The sequence below is a fragment of the Lethenteron reissneri genome, chromosome 33, assembly GCF_015708825.2.
Source record: "Lethenteron reissneri isolate LAM-NWPU_2019-01 chromosome 33, ASM1570882v1, whole genome shotgun sequence".
NCBI classification, from domain to species: domain Eukaryota; kingdom Metazoa; phylum Chordata; class Hyperoartia; order Petromyzontiformes; family Petromyzontidae; genus Lethenteron; species Lethenteron reissneri.
The window spans coordinates 1818287-1838928 of NC_083811.1; the positions used below are offsets into that span (position 1 = coordinate 1818287).

Consider the following 20642-nt stretch of genomic DNA (forward strand, 5'->3'; position numbering starts at 1 on the left):
CGCAACGTGTCCACGACGTGCCTCGCTCACGCGCGGAAAGAGGTTCTCTCCGCACGGCGCCCACGCCGCGGCGGAACCCAATTCGCGGGTAACGGCACCGCTGGATGAGCGCTTCGCTGGACTCAACAGCAACCGCCTTCCCGTAATGAGGAGAGGATCAATCAGACAGGTCAGGGACCATCAGACGGGTCACGACTATCAGACGGGTCAGGGACCATCAGACGGGTCAGGGACCATCAGACGGGTCACGACTATCAGACGGGTCAGGGACCATCAGACAGGTCAGGGACCATCAGACGGGTCAGGGACCATCAGAGGGGTCAGGGACCATCAGACGGGTCAGGGACCATCAGACGGGTCAGGGACCATCAGACGGGTCAGGGACCATCAGACGGGTCAGGGACCATCAGAGGGGTCAGGGACCATCAGAGGGGTCAGGGACCATCAGAGGGGTCAGGGACCATCAGACGGGTCAGGGACCATCAGACGGGTCAGGGACCATCAGACGGGTCAGGGACCATCAGACGGGTCAGGGACCATCAGACGGGTCAGGGACCATCAGACGGGTCAGGGACCATCAGACGGGTCAGGGACCATCAGACGGGTCAGGGACCATCAGAGGGGTCAGGGACCATCAGACGGGTCAGGGACCATCAGACGGGTCAGGGACCATCAGAGGGGTCAGGGACCATCAGACAGGTCAGGGACCATCAGACGGGTCAGGGACCATCAGACGGGTCAGGGACCATCAGACGGGTCAGGGACCATCAGAGGGGTCAGGGACCATCAGACGGGTCAGGGACCATCAGAGGGGTCAGGGACCATCAGACAGGTCAGGGACCATTAGACGGGTCAGGGACCATTAGACGGGTCAGGGACCATCAGACAGGTCAGGGACCATCAGAGGGGTCAGGGACCATCAGACAGGTCAGGGACCATCAGAGGGGTCACGACTATCAGACAGGTCAGGGACCATCAGACGGGTCAGGGACCATCAGAGGGGTCAGGGACCATCAGAGGGGTCAGGGACCATCAGACGGGTCAGGGACCATCAGACGGGTCAGGGACCATCAGACGGGTCAGGGACCATCAGACGGGTCAGGGACCATCAGAGGGGTCAGGGACCATCAGACAGGTCAGGGACCATCAGAGGGGTCACGACTATCAGACGGGTCAGGGACCATCAGACGGGTCCGGGACCATCAGACGGGTCAGGGACCATCAGACAGGTCAACGACCATCAGACGGGTCAGGGACCATCAGAAGGGTCAAGGACCATCAGAAGGGTCAGGGACCATCAGACAGGTCAACGACCATCAGAAGGGTCAAGGACCATCAGAGGGGTCAGGGACCATCAGACAGGTCAACGACCATCAGACAGGTCAGGGACCAGACAGGTCAGGGACCATCAGACAGGTCAGGGACCATCAGAGGGGTCAGGGACCATCAGACGGGTCAGGGACCATCAGACAGGTCACGACTATCAGACAGGTCAGGGACCATCAGACAGGTCAGGGACCATCAGACAGGTCAACGACCATCAGACAGGTCAGGGACCAACAGACAGGTCAGGGACCATCAGACAGGTCAACGACCATCAGACAGGTCAGGGACCATCAGACAGGCCAGGGACCATCAGACAGGCCAGGGACCATCAGACAGGCCAGGGACCATCAGACAGGTCAGGGAGCATCAGAGGGGTCAGGGAGCATCAGAGGGGTCAGGGAGCATCAGACAGGTCAGGGACCATCAGACAGGCCAGGGACCATCAGACAGGTCAGGGAGCATCAGAGGGGTCAGGGAGCATCAGACAGGTCAGGGACCATCAGACAGGTCACGACTATCAGACAGGTCAGGGACCATCAGACAGGCCAGGGACCATCAGACAGGTCAACGACCATCAGACAGGTCAACGACAATCTTCTCCGGCGGCGTGAAGAAGATGAAGATAGCGCAGCCTCTCCTCTGCCCTCTCCGAGGGGGGTCTCAAGGAGGGTCTTGACGTCTGGGGATTTGAGGGAGGGGCTTAGTGGGGGACTTGGTGGGGGGGGGCTGTGGGGTGTGGGTGAGGAGGCGGTAGACGCGGTTCTCACGCTGCCTCTGACACGGATCTCTCATCGGCCGGCTCTGAGCGCGTGCGGGAAACGGGGGGAGGGGTTGAGTGGGTGGGGGGTGAGCCATTGTGACGCCCGGCTAAACCCGCGGACACGCCCCCCCCACACACCCCCATTCCCACATCCTCCTCACCTCCTTAATCTCACCACGTCCTCCTCCATCTCTCTTCTCTACCCCCCCTCCCACGCGCCCCATCCGCTCTCACCTCCTCTCTCCACCACTTCCCTCCATCTCATTCCTTCCCTCCCACCTCCTCTTATTTTACCAAAACTTCAAACCTCCTCTCGCCTGATCCTCCCTTTAAAGTCACCACCTCATCTCCCCACTCGCCCCCCCCTCCTCCCATTCCTCCCAGCCACCTCTTCGCTCCACCTTCTTATCACCTCATCTCTGTTGCCGTCGTGGTGCATGGTTATCCCCACACTCGACGCGGCCTTTCGGGGCTCCCCGTGAACCAACCACGTGCAACCGCGTGTCAATAAACCCTCGGTCATCGACGTTGCGTGGCTCGCATCTACAGCGGTGGTCTTCATTGCAAGGCCCGCGGCCCCCGGTGGCCTTTAGTGCGGCCCCCAACAGAGAAAGAGTGCGAACACCCCCCCCCCCCCCCCCCATCGTCATCGTGCCACTGTCAAACCCAACAATGGTTTCAAACGCGTGGCGGCCCTCACACCGACGGCGTCTTATCGGCGAAAGTGACGCCCCTCTGAAACTTAGCGAAGAAGACCGATCTAACGAATGAAGTGAAGAGAACGAGCGCTCAGGTTGCGATCGAACATCGCCCACGGTGACGTGGGGTTGGAGCGGCGCTCCGGCGGTCAAAATTCAAGGGCCACGCGCGGCTAACGTCGGTGGCGAGCGATTTCAGAACCGGTCCTGGCCCCCCCCTCCCTCCCTTCATCAACCTGCACTTGGGACCGGCGTGGTGAAGTATGGTTAAAGGGCCAGGGGTTGGGGTGAATGCGGTGACTGGACTCTACTTTGAAACTATGAGGACAGCGCAGCCAGACAGACAAAATATAAAGATCCCCCATGTAGCCCACATGGGCTGTAGGGGCAAGTGCTGTTAGCGAGCACCTATGAAGGCCGGAACGGCACACGAGGTGGGTGGCCAGAACCACGCCCGACCGCCTTTGTCTCCCTAGTGGCAATGTTTACACACCGCACCAGATACTCATTTGAGGCTGAGTCGACCTAGGGGAGGCCCAAGACCGGTTCAGATAATTGTCACTGGTGTTTGCCGTGAGCGGGAATCGAACTCGGATGGCCAGGTCCATAGTGCAGCGCGCTAAGCACTACACTACCGCTCCGCACACACACACACACACACGTAGACACACACGTAGACACACGCAAGTACACACACGTAGACACACGCAAGTACACACGCAAGTACACACACGCACGCACTACCCTCACACACACACGGCACCATTCATCCCTGCACAGAGCAGTTCAGATTAAGGGCTGCTTTTTTTGTTGCAATGGCGACACGAGTAACCATGGAGACCACATGATGATGATGATCGGTACTGTACGACTATTCTTGTTGGATTAACACCACATGATACAAGTATTGATACTTTTGACTTCCCAGTGCCGAGTGATGTGTGAACCCCCCCCCCCCACCAAGACAACCCCCCACGGCTAACATCAGTGGCAGGTTGTGTCCGAACCAGTTGGCTTGGTTGGGAAGTTGAGATTGTGATCTGGGCTGTTAGACTCATTGCTTTGTTTTTATAACTGCTGCTGTTGTTGTAGTTGGTTGTGCTTTTTTGTTTTGGTGCCATTTGTTGATTTTGCTTGGTAGTAGTGTTTTCATTTGCTTTTGTGTACCTATGGATCTATGTAAGTCTATGGGCTTCTATGTGAGTCCATGGGTCTCTATGCGAGTATATGGGTCTCTATGTGAGTCTATGGGTCTCTATGTGAGTCTATGTGTCTCTATGCGAGTCCATGGGTCTCTATGTGAGTCCATGGGTCTCTGTATAAGTCTATGGGTCTCTATGTGAGTCTATGTGTCTCTATGTGAGTCCATGGGTCTATGTGAGTCTATGAGTCTCTGTATAAGTCTATGGGTCTCTATGTGAGTCTATGTGTCTCTATGCGAGTCCATGGGTCTCTATGTGAGTCCATGGGTCTCTATGCGAGTATATGGGTCTCTGTATAAGTCCATGGGTCTCTATGTGAGTCTATGGGTCTCTATGCGAGTCTATGGGTCTCTCTGTGAGTCTATGGGTCTCTATGGCCCTGAGACCATCAACCTGTGCGTCTCAACGGTGGCGGCTCAATGGTCTGTGGACATTCGAGTCTTGATGTCCCTGTCACTCTCACTCAGACCCGACTGGGCTCACCTCGCCACCTCGAGACGCAACTTTAAATAATCAAAACCCTCACATCCTCTCTCCTCCTCCCACAGCACCGCCACTAAATATATTGCCACGGAGAGAGGGGAGAGAGAACGCGGAGATGTAGAGACGAGCATAGACATGGAGTAGGGAGAGAGGGGGTAGAGAGAGAGGGAAGGGGTAAGGAGAGCAGAGCGTGACATCTTTTGTGAAATCTTTCATTTAAAAAGGGGGGGGGGGTTAACATAAAGCAAAGCATTAAAAAACTAAATGATGAACGAATCAAAGTGCCGACTACACCGAGCATCTTCTTGTTTCCTCTGATCGTAATTTTTTTTTATTAAAAAGAGAGAGGAGAGAAAGGCGAGAGGGGCAGACGGAAAAGTGGAGAAGCGAGTGTGGAGTGAGATGCCAGGGGGAGACGGAGGAAGAAGAGGAGAGGCGAGAGGAGAGTGAGAGGGGGAGACGGGGGAGGGAGTGGGAGACGGGGGAGGGAGTGGGAGGGGGAGACGGGGGAGGGAGTGAGAGGGGGAGACGGAGGAGGGAGTGGGAGGGGGAGACGGGGGAGGGAGTGGGAGGGGGAGACGGGGGAGTGGGAGACGGGGGAGGGAGTGGGAGACGGGGGAGGGAGGGGGAGACGGGGGAGGGAGTGGGAGGGGGAGACGGGGGAGGGAGTGAGAGGGGGAGACGGGGGAGGGAGTGGGAGGGGGAGACGAGGGAGGGAGTGGGAGACGGGGGAGGGAGTGGGAGGGGAGACGGGGGAGGGAGTGAGAGGGGGAGACGGGGGGAGGGGAGTGGGAGGGGGAGACGGGGGAGGGAGTGAGAGGGGGAGACGGGGGAGGGAGTGGGAGGGGGAGACGGGGGAGGGAGTGTGAGAGGGGGAGACGGGGGAGGGAGTGGGAGGGGGAGACGAGGGAGGGAGTGGGAGACGGGGGGAGGGAGTGGGAGGGGGAGACGGGGGAGGGAGTGAGAGGGGGAGACGGGGGAGGGAGTGAGAGGGGGAGACGGGGGAGGGAGTGGGAGGGGGAGACGGGGGAGGGAGTGAGAGGGGGAGACGGGGGAGGGAGTGAGAGGGGGAGACGGGGGAGGGAGTGGGAGGGGGAGACGGGGGAGGGAGTGAGAGGGGGAGACGGGGGGAGGGAGTGAGAGGGGGAGACGGGGGAGGGAGTGGGAGGGGGAGACGGGGGAGGGAGTGGGAGACGGGGGAGGGAGGTGGGAGACGGGGGAGGGAGTGGGAGACGGGGGAGGGAGTGGGAGGGGGAGGACGGGGGGATGGGGGGGACGGGGAGGGGGAGGGGGAGACGGGGAGGGAGTGAGAGGGGGGAGACGGGGGAGGGAGGTGAGAGGGGGGAGACTGGGGGAGGAGTGGGAGGGGGAGACGGGGAGGGAGTGGGAGGGGGAAGGACGGGGGAGGGAGTGAGAGGGGGAGACGGGGGAGGGAGTGGGAGACGGGGGGGGAGTGGGAGGGGGAGACGGGGGAGGGAGTGAGAGGGGGGAGAGGGGTGAGGGCTAGTGGGCGACGGGGGAGGGAAGTGGGAGGGGGAGACGGGGGAGGGAGTGAGAGGGGGGAGACGGGGGAGGGAGTGGGAGGGGGAGACGGGGGAGGGAGTGGGAGGGGGAGACGGGGGGAGGGAGTGAGAGGGGGAGACGGGGGAGGGAGTGGGAGGGGGAGACGGGGGAGGGAGTGGGAGACGGGGGGGAGATGTGGGAGGGGGAGACGGGGGAGGGAGTGAGAGGGGGGAGACGGGGGAGGGAGTGGGAGACGGGGGAGGGAGTGAGAGGGGGAGACGGGGGAGGGAGTGGGAGGGGGAGACGGGAGGGAGTGGAGTGGGAGACGGGGGAGGAGTGGGAGGGGGGAGACGGGAGAGGGAGTGGGAGACGGGGGAGGGAGTGAGAGGGAGACGGGGGAGAGGGGTGGGGGGACGGGGGGGGGAGGGAGGGGGAGGGGGAGGGAGGGGGAGGGGGGAGGAGGTGGGAGGGGGACGGGGGGAGTGGGGAGGGGAGTGGATGAGGTGGGAGCGGGGGAGGAGTAGAGGGGGAGAGGGGAGACGGGGGAGGGAGTGAGAGGGGAGACGGGGAGGGAGTGGGAGACGGGGGAGGGAGTGGAGGGGACGGGGGAGGGAGTGGGAGACGGGAGGGAGGAGAGGGAGACGGGGGAGTAGTGGGAGGGGGAACGGGTGGAGTGGGAGGGGGAGACGGGGGGGGAGTGGGAGGGGGAGAGTGGGAGGGGGAGAGGGGGAGGGAGTGGGAGGGGGAGACGGGGGAGGGATGAGTGGAGAGGGGGGGAGACGGGGGAGGGAGTGGTGAGGGGGAGACGGGGGAGGGAGTGGGAGACGGAGGAGGGAGTGGGAGACGGGGGAGGGAGTGGGAGGGGGAGACGGGGCGGGTGAGACGGGGAGGGTGGGAGACGGAGGAGGGAGGGGGGAGGACGGGGGAGGGAGTGGGAGGGGGAGACGGGGGCGGGAGTGGGAGGGGGAGACGGGGGAGGAGAGTGGAGGGGAGATGGGGGAGGGGAGATGGGGGAGACGGGGGAGGGAGTGAGAGGGGGAGACGGAGGAGGGAGTGGGAGGGGGAGACGGGGGAGGGAGTGGGAGGGGGAGACGGGGGAGACGGAGGAGGGAGTGAGTGAGAGGGGGGAGGGAGTGAGGGAGTGAGTGTGGGAGTGATGCTTTACACAGGAAATCGTTGAGGCGTGAATAACCTGCGTGGCTACGACCAAGGCGGATGTGTGGCGAGCAACCCGCGGCGGCGGCGGCGGCTGGGGGAGGGAAAGCGTTGGAGTGAGGCGCTGGTGGCGGTTCGCCCCGTGTTAAAGATGCAGCAATTAAAGTCGATTCTTGTTCAGTTCGGCAGTGCAACTTTTTTTTTACACCCGCAACTTTGTTGCTCAACTTCGACTGTTGCGTGACACCCCTCGTGAACGCAAGTCGCGTGCTTTTGTTGCGGAGCAAAGTTGCACGGTAACATTTAAATTCATCATTGGCCGTGTCTTTTTAAGTCGTTTAAAGGAGAGGCTGACAAGGCCCAAAAAGGCCCGATCCCGAGCCCGCCCTCCCCATTTGCCTAAGCGTTCCAGCATACAAAGGTCACTCGATCCCGGCAAAAAAATCTAGGCAAGGCAACGCGCATGCTTGGCCTATTAATAAATAAATAAGTTTATAAAGACGTAAATTAGGTCAACATTTAGGAGCGTGTAAGCCAAGTAACCAGGGCGAATGTGTCATCTACTTTTCATAAAGACAAAAGTTGGCTTTAAAAAAATCGACCATCACATGTAAACTCTCCGCCATGTTTAATATTGCCAATGACGACCCACGTCATCGAATCCAGCCAATCATCGTCACTGCGATTACCAGTGACGCGCAACTTTACTTCAATTGTCGAAGCAACTTTACTTCAATTGTCGAAGCAACTTTAATTGTGGGAGCGACTTTACTTCAATTGTGGGAGCAACTTTACGTCAACTGTCGGAGCAACTTAACTTCAATTGTGGGAGATACTTTACGTCAATTGTGGGAGCAACTTTACGTCAACTGTCGGAGCAACTTTACTTCAATTGTGGGAGATACTTTACGTCAATTGTGGGAGCAACTTTAATTCAATTGTAGAAGCAACTTTACGTCAATTGTGGGAGCTACTTTACGTCGACTGTCGGAGCAACTTTACTTCAATTGTCGAAGCAACTTTACGTCAATTGTGGGAGCTACTTTACGTCGACTGTCGGAGCAACTTTACTTCAATTGTCGAAGCAACTTTACGTCAATTGTGGGAGCAACTTTAATTCAGTTGTCAAAGCAACTTTACTTCAATTGTGGGAGCAACTTTACGTCAACTGTCGGAGCTCCAATTGTTGGAGAAACTTACATTAATTTGTCGGAGCAACTTTAATTCAACTGTCGCAGCAACACGCGCAATGATAACGATGCTGCAGCAGCAACACAAGAATCGCAACCAATCGGAGCGGCTTCACTTTAGCTTTGCACGCCTCGCTGGGGTTTAAAAATCGATTGCTCGGTATTAAAACTTCATCCAAAAAAGTTTCCTCTTACGGTAACCGCCGGAATACCTCGATAATTTTAAGAAGATATTATATAATCATGAATGCACATGTACGAATGTTTCCATGTAGGCTGCCAAAATGAAGGCGACGATACGACACAGACGGAATTGTGTAAAGGTTATAGCGAGAATATACAGCGAACGAGATGGGACAAACGAGAATAATACAAACGAGTTGGTACAAACGAGACAAACAGCACAGACTTAGAGGTTTCCAAACGACACGGAAACGCATATAAAGTACACACAGCCTCTGAGGTCACCATAAAAACAAATGCAAAGGGACAGCAAGCGATACAGACAACTGTAGATCGATAATACAGGTATTATGGATATTGGTGGCGAAAGCCTACGTGTTAAACGAACTGTAGATCGGTTTCGTCCTTATTAGGTCTCATCAGGAGCCAATACACTCACTGCTGGAAAGTCTGCATCTGGGAAGGATATTAAACTATTTACTATAATTGTACCAGGCAAAGCTATATTGCTCTTTTTTTTACAATAGACCTGGCCACAAATGATAGCTCAACGAAGTGGCTTATCACGTGGAAATGTATAGCAGCCAAATACTCTAAACGCACGTCGATTCTAAATGTGGAGGGGAGAACCGGAGGACCCGGAGACAAATCCACGCGACCATGAGGAGAGAGAAAGACACGCAAACTCCAAATATACAGCAGCAGGCATCAGGGTCTGCATCGAACCCACGACCCTCCTGCATACCAGGCGAGGTAGTTAACATCTCCTAGCCACCGTGATGATGATGAGATAGAGACACGCAAACTCCAAATATACAGCAGCAGGCGTCAGGGTCTGGATCGAACCCACGACCTCCTGCATACCAGGCGAGGTAGTTGACATCTCCTAGCCATCGCAGAACCCTACAGACCTAAGCATAATGCATCCTGACGCGCCGATGTGGTTGGTACAGGCGAGATCGACGTACAGACCGAGACGGTGTGCGTTTATTCACCATGTAGCGCATGGTGAATAACATCGATTAATTACTAATTAGTTTGTTGATAATGGTTGTATTTACAGTTTGAGAATTATTCAGCTAAGACCAATTAACTTATATTCTTGGTTCTTTCGGTAAAGTCACGTAGAAGGGAAAAATAAAATAATAAAAGTATAAAACAATGAAATTTTCACGACGTTTTATACTGCAACGCAAGCAATCATCATCAGGTGTGAAATCCACAGCAAGAACATTTCACACCTGATGATGATTGCTTGTGTTGCAGTCGAAACGTCGTGAGCATTTTATTGTTTTATATTTTTATTATTGCTCTTCTACGTGACTTTACCGAAAGAACCAAGAATATGAATCCCTGCAGTCACAAAAGCTTTAAATCACCAATTAACTTGTTTCCTTCATTTTTTTATCGGTATTGCAAATGCAGAGTCGGCCTCTTATCCCGAGACTCCGACACTCAATTTATCGCAGCGGGAAGTGCGCGTCACCTTGCAGAACGGCCTCGGAAGATAACACCACAGAACTCCTTCAGAGGTGTCCGACGTATTAGCACCCCGCACCTCCGATTAGCACGGTTGGCTACGTATGGTGCGAAAGAAGATCAACCTACGTACAACTGTCTCTTAATACCTTTTGACTCATATGCCCTGCTATGGAGGGGAAATACAATACTTGGTCAGACTGCGTTGGCAGTGATGCACAAATAACAAACGCAACACATACTCCTCTTTGGTTTTTTCGGTAAAGTCACGTAGGTAAAAAATAAAATACATTTAGTTGTTTTCATTTTTAATTTATTTTATTTTTCACCGACGTGACTTTACCGAAAAAACCAAAGAGTATGGATCCTTGCAGTCACGAAAACGTTAAATCTAAACGCAGCACAGTTCCGTCGGTATGTATGTACTGTATATAATTAGGCGACGTTTTGGACGACGGGCCCTCCCTGCAGACATTGGTGAACAAAGCTGAGTGCCATCAACTCGCTGATGAACTCGCTGATGCACTCGAGATGCCAGTTTCACTGGGGCTGTCTGCGGCAGCGGCACGCTGTGTCGGGACAACGGCCGTGACGAATCCCCCTTGGACTCTTGAGTATGCTAACGTTTCGGACAATGATCCTTATTCAGAGTAAGTAGGAACGTTCGATCCACTCTTATGAAGTCCAGTCCACGTAATGTGCATTGACCAAATCACCCGGAATGAGATACTGTAGTTAGATCTCCATAAACAGGTTTTTTTTTGGGGGTTAGATCGCGTAAATATATAGATGTGTCGTAAAACCCGCCATCACCCGACGCAGCCAATTAGTAAGGTTTGCACGGGTTTATATATTTACGCCATGTAACAAAAAAAAACCTGTATTATGGATGATATTGGTCGCGAAATGTTAAACGAGTCAGATCTTGTACGCTAAGCAGGCTTGAGCTTGAAAAAGTGTTTGGATGGGCGACTACCGTGTTTGTCGGCTGTGAGGCAACGTGTTCAGTCGAGGGCAACATCAATTGTTGTACTGCACTACGAGCATACGCGTCCACGTATTTTGCTCCCCACCTTCAACTCGCCCGCACTGACCGCGTCACGGCGTGGGGAGGCCGCCGCCATCCAGCAGTGGATCGACTCGATGGACTTCTTGTTGTTGTGATCACCAGCGAAACGTCGGACTCGAATTGTAAATGTGGGTTCACTCTCCAACGCACCGGTGTGCTGAAGTAGTAACTAATTGGTTGTGTCGGGTGGTGGCGGGTTTAACGACATGCATTTACACGATCTACCCCCCCCCCACCCTTTATTATTAAAAACCCTTTATTATGGATATTGGTCGCCAAAGCCCAAGTGTTTAACACGCGCTCGTTACTCGAATGCCGTAGAGAGTTGTCCGTAAAACGTCCGATTGTTACCACGCGGCCTTCAATCAATTGGAGGCGTCTGCCCGCTAATTAACTTGTGTAAGCGTGCATCGCCGTCCCTCCTGTGCCACGTTTCGCTATCCGCTCGGCCACTGTGAAGGGCAAACGCAGAGCGAGAAGAAGTTGTGTTGGGCTGCACGTGAGTTCGATTGTGCGGCGGATCGGTGGTGTAGCGGTTAGCGCTACGCTGCGCTGCGGACCCGGCGAGCCTCGTTCGATTCCCGCTCACGGCCAACACCGGTGACGATTATCTGCAACAGGTCCTGGGCCTTCCCTAGGTAGACTCGGCCTCAAATTAGTACCTGGTGCGGTGTGTAAACATCGCCACTCGGGAGACAAAGGCGGTCACGGGCGTGGTGCTAGCCACCCAGCCCCTCGTGTGACGTTCCGGGCTTCATAGGTGCTACTCGCTAACAGCACTTGCCCCAACAGTCTCTTAAGGTTATACGGGGGATCTTTGTCTCAGGTATGGGGAGGGGGTTAGTGTCGCAGTTAGCGTGCTGCGCCACCAACTCGGCGACCGGAATTCGATTCCTACTCACGACCAAATAATAATAAGAGGTCAGCACGCTGCAGAGGTCAGCGCACAGCAGAGGTCACCACACGGCAGAGGTCAGAGGTCACCACACTGCAGAGGTCAGCGCACAGCAGAGGTCAGCACACCGCTCAATGAACCCGGCGACCTGAGTTCGACGTTTTGGCCACGGCTCACACCAGTCCCGCCAGTGATACCCGAACCAACCGGCCAGTGGGACCAGCACTTTCTCGCTCTAATTTGAGTTCCTGCCAGCAACTGGGGCGACGACAAAGGCGGCCCGGTGAGGTGGTGAGAGCTCGGCAAAGGGCACGGGGCTCTACAGCCTCCTCCCCTTGCACGAGATCTGTGTCAGGAGGCGTGGGCAAAGGAACGTTTGGAAGTCACTCGATCGCTTTCGTGCGTTCCCAAAATATAAATAAAAAGTTCGCCGATCAAATGTCGGATCGAAATAGAATCGACGCCATCAGAAAGCATCAAAATGTCGCAGCGGCGATCACAACGGGCCGCTCGACTACGTCCTCTATGATGCAAATATCCCCCGTGTAGCCTCCATAGACTGTGGGGGGCACGTGCTGTTAGTGAGCAGCACCCACTGAAGACCGGCACGGCACACACGAGGGGGTGGGTGGCCAGCACCGCGCCCGGCCGCCTTTGTCTCCCAAATAGCGATGTTTTCAAATCCCACTAGGTACTAAGTGAGGCTGAGTCGACCTAGGGGAGGCCCAGAAACGGTTCAGATAATCGTCACCGGTGTTGGCCGTGAGCGGGAATTGAACCCGGGTGGCCAGGTTCGTAGCGCTCCCCACACAAGCGTACACACACGCGGACACAACTGGAAGCATGTACTCAGACTTGCGCAAACTCACAAAGACGCGAACATACAACGAACAGACACACACTTCGACGCAGTTGTATACAACGCCTACACACGCCCACCCTTGGATACGACCAGACACACTCGCGTTTAGACAAAGGACAAACATCTCCCCAGTTAGACATGTACTGGATTCTACTTCAAGCTGTCGCGGGGGCGAGTTTTCTGCGGGTTCTCCGGTTTCATCGCACACGAGGCACGCGCAACCCTCGTCACACCCCTCGTCACAAGCCTCGTCACCGCGAGAGAAATTTGGCCCCACGTGGACCACTCTGCTGGGTAAAGCGTCTCGAGGCTTGGTGGAGCTTCCGTGGCGGCCATCATTGACCAGTTTCACCACGAGAGTCCAGTTCACCGTGGAAGTTTGCTTTACCATGGGCAGGGATGGGCAACCTGCGGTTTTGGAGCTGCATGCGGCTCATCAAGGACCGCTTGACAGTTATTCACTAAGCACCACCACCGTCTCGTATTCATCACCGTGAATTTCGGCTGTTGCAAGATTGAGTTGTTCTTTTAGCGAATTCGAAAAAGACGCCTCTCCTTGTTATTTTGACGACGGATCCCTGCGCGATCAACATTAACGAGGCGCAGCAGATCTCAGTGACGCTGCTGAAAGCTGAACTTCTTTTTTCGCACCTTAAGTAGCCAACTGTGCTAATCAAAGCCATGGTCTTCTTTTTTACATTGGCCCACTTAATAATTGAATACACGCATACATTAACTTAATTAAATTCCATCAATTCTCCACTCCACTGCTGGATGAAGCCCCCCCCCCTCCCCTTGAACACCATCTCGCAGTCCCCCGCGGGGGCCTTTGTGGGATTTCCACGCTTCCATCCCACGTGCCTCCCGACTCCGTGATCGAACCCCATTATAACACCTACGCGGTCCGCTATTGGGCTCGGCTGGCGGTTGAGGTGGGGCTGTTGTTTGGCTGCCATTCCATCAACCAGTCTCTTCCATTGACCATAAACAACATCATCACCATCTACATTAATCATCATCATCTCTGCTCGCCGTGCCGTGTCCTGCCCAAATCCCACCGCACCAAATTATCTGGTGATACTCCCCCCGCTGCGTTTGCATCGTGGCACACGTGCAATTACTAATTGTGTATTGAACAAAAAAACAAACCTCAACACATTAATCAATAACACTGTGGCCTTAAAGTGGTGTCTCCGTGTGCTGTGCAGAAGGGTTATTGCATGAAACGTCGCTTATTGCAGACATTGTTTTATTTTAAGGCCACAGTGTTATTGACTTGTGCGTTATTCCTAATTAACCTATACGCATGTAAAAGACAAATGTCTCCCCCTATAGCCTCAACATAATTTTTGGGCAAGTGCTGTTAACGAGCACCTATTGAGGCCGGAACGGCACACGAAAGGGTGGTTATGGCCCGCATCATCATACGCAAACATATACACATATGTTCATATAACACACACACACATTACAAAGACAAAGGTCTCCCGTATAGCCTCCTTTAAAGTCAATGTGGCGACGTCTCCGATCAACGTGCGTTCCCGCAATCTCCCAGCGCAATCCCAGCTCGAGTCTCAGCGGACACCGCGTCCGTCCCCATTCCTTTGCCACTCCACCGCTGGATGAAATCCCCTCCCCCAACCCCAATCCCCTCCCTCTCCCCCCCAACTAAGTGTCGATCGTGAATGGTTATTTGACCATACTTCACCATGCTGGTGGGTCAAAGAGGCAGACGCAACGAAGGCCCCGCACATCAATCGCCCGCCTCGCGCGAGCCGTGGCGCGGAACGGAACTCGAGTCGCGGGGTGATCAGCGCTGTGCGCCAGCGCCGATCCACGTCGCCCGCTACCGTTAACGCGTCCTTCATTCAGCAGTGAGAGGCCCATGGTCGGCAATGGTCACCACGACGCGAGTCTTGCGCTCGGCAAAATGCAGACGTCGTGGGGCAGAGTTTCAGAGGAGGCGGACGGGCTGCTCCCGCCACACATTTGAAACCACTGGAGGAGTTTGACAGCAGCACGATGATGATGATGATGGCGGTGGGGGGGGCGTTGTCACTCTTTGTGTCGTGTCGGGGGCATCACTAAAGGCCACCAAGGGTCGCCAGTGACCCGCGGGCCTTGCAATAAAGAGCGCTGCCGTGGATGGCCCCAGAACGTGCGGCGAAACGTCGGACATGACGCCGAACAGCGCGCGGTGGACATTATGTTCATGAACGCATTGCTGATAGCGACGCTCGCAACGATGGCGGTGTCGCAGTGGCACCGCGTTATAACCACATGACAACCGCGTTATTGCAACCACATCGACCAATGCACCTGCACGCGTTACCTAAGAGCAGGCTATATCTAGAATTGCTGCAAAGTGGCCAGGAGAGCTGTGGGTTATTGAATACATCTGTGCGGAGTTTTGAGAGTTTTGGGCCCAGAGAATCTCTCCGGATACCCGCCCACAGCCCACGGTAAACCAAAACTCTCGTTTCTGAGATGTGACCAGGCCAAACATCCCACTCTAGCAGGACCAACCATCTTAAAAACAAGTGCCGAGACTAAATAGCCGCCTGATCGTTACATTTATATTCAGAGCGGAGCGGTGGCGCTGTGGTTAGCGCGCGGCACCAACACACGTGAGCGGCAATACCACTCTGAATCGGTCCTGGCCTCTCCCCCCCCACCCCTCCACCATCTCAGGCCACCACTTACAAACGAGACCGTCCACGGCACCGACCCAGCGTGGTGAAGTATGGTCAGAAGCTACAACAACAACTGCGCACCACCAGCAGGCGAGGGTGTTGTGGAAGAGAGGGAGGCTACGCGCGTGGATGCAAGCGGCGCGTTTGGCAGACGAGGGGGGGGGGAGGAGGGGGGAGCTTGTCTCTGTAATGACGGGGATTGTCGTAATGCGACGCAGCGTGGAGCTTGCGATGGAGATGCCTGACACCGCTACCCGCGTGAGGAATGGATGTAGGACGCAGGGAACTGAATAGAAGTATTATTATTAGACGGGACGAGCAATTCGCCGCGTTCCGAACGGAGTGTTCCTCTCGCCGCTGCGCGGAGGCACGGAGCGAGAGCTCGCGACTTTGGCGACGATGAAGATAATGGCTCATTCGGTGTTCAGAATGATGATGGTGATTATTGTGATTATTGTGAAACTTGGTGATGATGGATTTGGTCATGGTATGGCTCTCGGTGTTAATGGAAGATGAGGTGTTGATGGTAATGATCACGATGACGGTGATGATGGCGGTGGTGAAGATGATTGGTGTGGTGTTGGTAACGATAGTGGTGGTGGTGAAGATGGTTGATTGGTGTGGTGTTGATAATGATGATGGTGGTGGTGAAGATGGTTGATTGGTGTGGTGTTGGTAATGATGGTTGGTGGTGGTGGTGTTGATTGGTGGTGGAGTTGGTGATTGGTCTAGGTACGTGTCGCTATTGACATTGAGGCGGCTGCCAATGGAAGATGATGGTGCTGGTGGTGACGGCGATGACGATGATATTCCTGAGTTGCTTTTCCAAAGCGTGAACTTACTTTAAGTTCACGAATCAAACGCCACAGGTTGGAGACGAGGTCACACGAAAACGCACTCCCACGCGCACACGTGTACACATACATACATACAAAGATCCCCAGTACCCTATAGCCTATAACAGACTATTGGGGCAAGTGCTGTAAGCGAGCGCCTATGAAGGCCGGCACGGCACACGTGGGGGGTGGATGGCCAACACCACCCCCGACCGCCTTTGTCTCCCCAGTGCTGATGCTTAACACACCGCACCGAGCGGAGGCCCAGGACCGGTTCAGATGATCGTCACCGGTGTTGGCCGTGAGCGGGAATCGAACTCGGGCCGCCGGGTTCGTAGCGCAGCGTAGCGCTAACCGCTGCACCACCAGTCACACGCACAATTGCGTACACGCGCGCACGTGTACGCGCACACGTACATGTACACATGTGTGCTTATTACACACATGCGCGCCTACACACAAACATCTCGCATGTGCAGGCAACTCTGTGTACACACACGCGACTTGTCGCCCCGCCCAGACGCTGTGCAAGTCGACACGCGCAATGGTTGCACGCAACATCGCAACTCGCCTTCAACTCACTGCCACAACTCCCCCTCAACTCCCTCCCACCCACCTCGCTTTGTTCCCCTCTCTCCGAGCGTCTGTGTTAGTGTCTATGTGTGTGTGTGACTGTGTGTGTGACTGTGTGTGTGACTGTGTGTGACTGTGTGTGTGCGTGACTGTGTGAGACTCTGTGTGTGTGTAGCTCTGTGTGTGTGTGACTGTGTGTGTGTGACTGTGTGTATGTCTCTGTGTGTGTGTGGCTGTGTGTGTGTGACTGTGTGTGTGTCTGTGTCACTCTGTGTGTGACTGACCGTGTGTGTGTCACTCTGTGTGTGACTGTGTTGTGTGTGTACTGTGTGTGTGTGTGCATCTGTGTGTGTGTGACTGCTGTGTGTGTGAGTGAACTGTGTGTGTGACTCTGTTGTGTGTGTGACTCTGTGTGTGTGTGACTCTGTGTGTGTGACTCTGTGTGTGTGTGACTCTGTGTGTGTGTGACTCTGTGTGTGTGTGACTCTGTGTGTGTGTGACTCTGTGTGTGTGTGACTCTGTGTGTGTGTGACTCTGTGTGTGTGTGACTCTGTGTGTGTGTGACTCTGTGTGTGTGTGACTCTGTGTGTGTGTGACTCTGTGTGTGTGTGACTCTGTGTGTGTGGACTCTGTGTGTGTGTGACTCTGTGTGTGTTGTGACTCTGTGTGTGTGTGACTCTGTGTGTGTGTGACTCTGTGTGTGTGTGACTCTGTGTGTGTGTGACTCTGTGTGTGTGTGACTCTGTGTGTGTGTGACTCTGTGTGTGTGTGACTCTGTGTGTGTGTGACTCTGTGTGTGTGTGACTCTGTGTGTGTGTGACTCTGTGTGTGTGTGACTCTGTGTGTGTGTGACTCTGTGTGTGTGTGACTCTGTGTGTGTGTGACTCTGTGTGTGTGTGACTCTGTGTGTGTGTGACTCTGTGTGTGTGTGACTCTGTGTGTGTGTGACTCTGTGTGTGTGTGACTCTGTGTGTGTGTGACTCTGTGTGTGTGTGACTCTGTGTGTGTGTGACTCTGTGTGTGTGTGTGACTCTGTGTGTGTGTCTGACTGTGTGTGTGACTGTGTGTGTGTGACTGTGTGTGTGACTGTGTGTGTGTGACTGTGCGTGTGACTGTGTGTGTGTGTGACTCTGTGTGTGTGTGTGACTCTGTGTGTGTGTGACTGTGTGTGTGAGTGTGTGTGTGAGACTGTGTGTGACTGTGTGTGTGACTGTGTGTGTCTGACTTTGTGTGTGTGTGACTGTGTGTGTATGTGACTGTGTGTGTGTGACTGTGTCTGTATTCGTTGTCTATGTATACGAAGCAGTCTCTCTGTGCCGCTTGCCGTAAAGACGGTCACGATTCGACTCCAGCGGGCCGCCCCGATTAATACCGCAGGTTTGTGTATATTCAGATAAAACGCGACGCGTACCACAACAACAACAAACACCCCAGTCGACGTTAAAGATCCCGTGGCATAATTGGCGAGAGTAGTTACCAGCGTCGCGGTCCGCAATTGATAACCAATTGATAACCAATTGATAACCAGCCAATAACTCAAAACCTGGCAGGACCCTCCTGCCGAAGAGTGGTGAGACTCAGCGAGGCTTGCGTGGGTAAACAAGTAGAATCACCACGTGCTTGCTCTGTTCTGTGCGTCTATGTCTCTGTCTGTGCGTGTGTATGTCTCTGTCTGTGCGCGTGTATGTCTCTGTCTGTGCGCGTGTATGTCTCTGTCTGTGCGCGTGTATGTCTCTGTCTGTGCGCGTGTATGTCTCTGTCTGTGCGCGTGTATGTCTCTGTCTGTGCGCGTGTATGTCTCTGTCTGTGCGCGTGTATGTCTCTGTGCGTGTTTTTTGTGCGTGTCTTGGAGTCTTCGCCCATGCCTCTGTGTGATGCAGCTGCCAGTTCGTCTGCGTGTCCAGCGCTCGCCAATCCACAATCAGTCCCATCAGGCTCTGTCGTTTCGTGTCTCCGTGCGTGTCTCAAGTTCCCAGCGATAGGTGCTCGCTAACAGCCTGTTAATGCTACATGGACGAATCGTTGTTGTCTACGTGTGATGTTCGCTACCTCCACTGGATTTGTATGGTTTTCCCCATCTCCCAGTACGTTTAAGTTTACGCGTCTGTCTCTATGTGCGCTTGTCTCTGTGACTTACACTCAGACAGACGTCTGTACGTCTGCCTTATCTCGAGTCTGTGCGTGTGCCTACATCTGCGTCGCTTTGTTTGTATAAAAGTGCACGCGTGTGTCGAGCGGACGCATAAACAGAACTCGACAGTCTTATAACACAGCGTCTGTCTCCCGAGTCTGTGTCTCTCCGCCCGTGTCTCTCTCCGTGTGTCTGTCTCTCTCCGCCCGTGTCTATGTCTCAAGCGTTCATCGAGATCCATGTGTGTCTGTCCATCTTGCGTGTGTCCATGTCTCTCCCCGTGTGTCTGTGTCTCTCCGCGTGCCTCCGTGTCTATCCACGTGTCTCTCTCCACATTGCGTGTCTCCGTGTTTTTCCACGTGTGTCTCTCCACCTTGCGTGTGTCCGTGTCTATCCACGTGTGTCTCTCCTCCTTGCGTGTCTCCGTGTTTTTCCACGTGTGTCTCTCCACCTTGCGTGTGTCCGTGTCTATCCACGTGTGTCTCTCCGCCTGGGTCTCTCCACCTTGCGTGTCTCCGTGTCTCTCCACCTTGCGTGTGTCCCTCCACGTGTGTGCGTGTCTCTCCACGTGTGTCAACACTTGCGCCAACAGTTCCAGTTGCTCTTTGTGCGTCTCACTCTCGTCTCCCAGCGCGTCTCCCTTGTCTGCGCGTCTCCGTGCGTAACCCGCCACGCGAGTCCCACGAACTCCTCTCTCTGTCGGTCTCTGTCGGTCTCTCTCCGTCTCTCTCTCTCTCTCGCGCGCGCGACACCGGTGGAAGTCGCGAACGGAGTCGAGGAAGAACCCCCCCCCCCCTGCTCGTGAACAATCCGAAAAATGCGAACGATTCCTACGACTTTCAGGCCTGCGCCGCCGCGGCTTCGCCTCCTCCTCCTCCCCCTGCCCCCCCTGCCCGAGTTGTGGAGTCGAGAGAGAGGAGAGAGAAGGGGGAGTGAGAGAGAGAGAGGCGCTTTAACCCTCGCTCGCTTCCCCGCCACACGCATCATCCGTTCGCCACCCGAAGCGCTCCGCTCATCATCATCATCATCGCGCGCCTCAACTCACCTGGCGGCGCGGGGTGTCGAGTCGGGGCGGCTCGAGACGGGCAGTCGGCAAAGCCCACGGAGGGGTGCGGGTTGAGAAACAAAACAAGTCAAAGAGTGCGTTTCACGGCCACCACGACGGCTGCTGACAACGGCGGTGACGATGGTGGTTGTGGTTGTTGTGGTGGTGGTTGTGGCGCGCGCCGTCTCCAACCTCTGTCACCGCGACACGCGCGCGCGCGCTTGGGCGGACGAGCGCGGAGAAGGAATTCCAGGAATGAGTCGGTGGAACGGAGGAATGAAATGAACGCGAGCGAGGAGGAGGGGTGGGGGTCGGAGGGGGTAGGGGGCGGTGCAGGAGTTTTTGAGGGGGCGGGGTAGAGGTGGGTGGGAGGGAGGGAGCGGTGGTGATGGAGGTCGGATGGAGGGAGGGATGATGATGATGGTGGTGGTGGGAGCTTGGGGGGGGGGGAGAGGGAGGAGTGGTGGGCTGGGTTGGGGCGGGGTTACGGTGAAGTTGGGGGTCGTGCGCTGCTGTTGCTCCCATCGAGGTTTGAGAACGCAGGTCCATAGGCACAGAT

At 55.2% G+C, this 20642-nt stretch overlaps 1 protein-coding gene across 7 annotated transcripts in view; it reads right to left on the bottom strand.

The window, feature by feature from the left end:
• LOC133350184 (transcriptional enhancer factor TEF-1-like) overlaps positions 1-20380 on the bottom strand; it is an 84779-nt gene extending 64399 nt beyond the window's left edge. For 6 of the 7 annotated variants that reach the window (XM_061564274.1, XM_061564271.1, XM_061564273.1 and 3 more), the window contains exon 1: positions 20084-20380. The gene's annotated coding sequence lies outside the window, so the exon portion shown is untranslated. Of the gene's footprint in view, positions 1-19656; positions 19798-20083 lie in introns of those variants that run through there. The other variant, XM_061564269.1, reaches the window with a different exon arrangement.
• Positions 20381-20642: the final 262 nt, after the last annotated feature.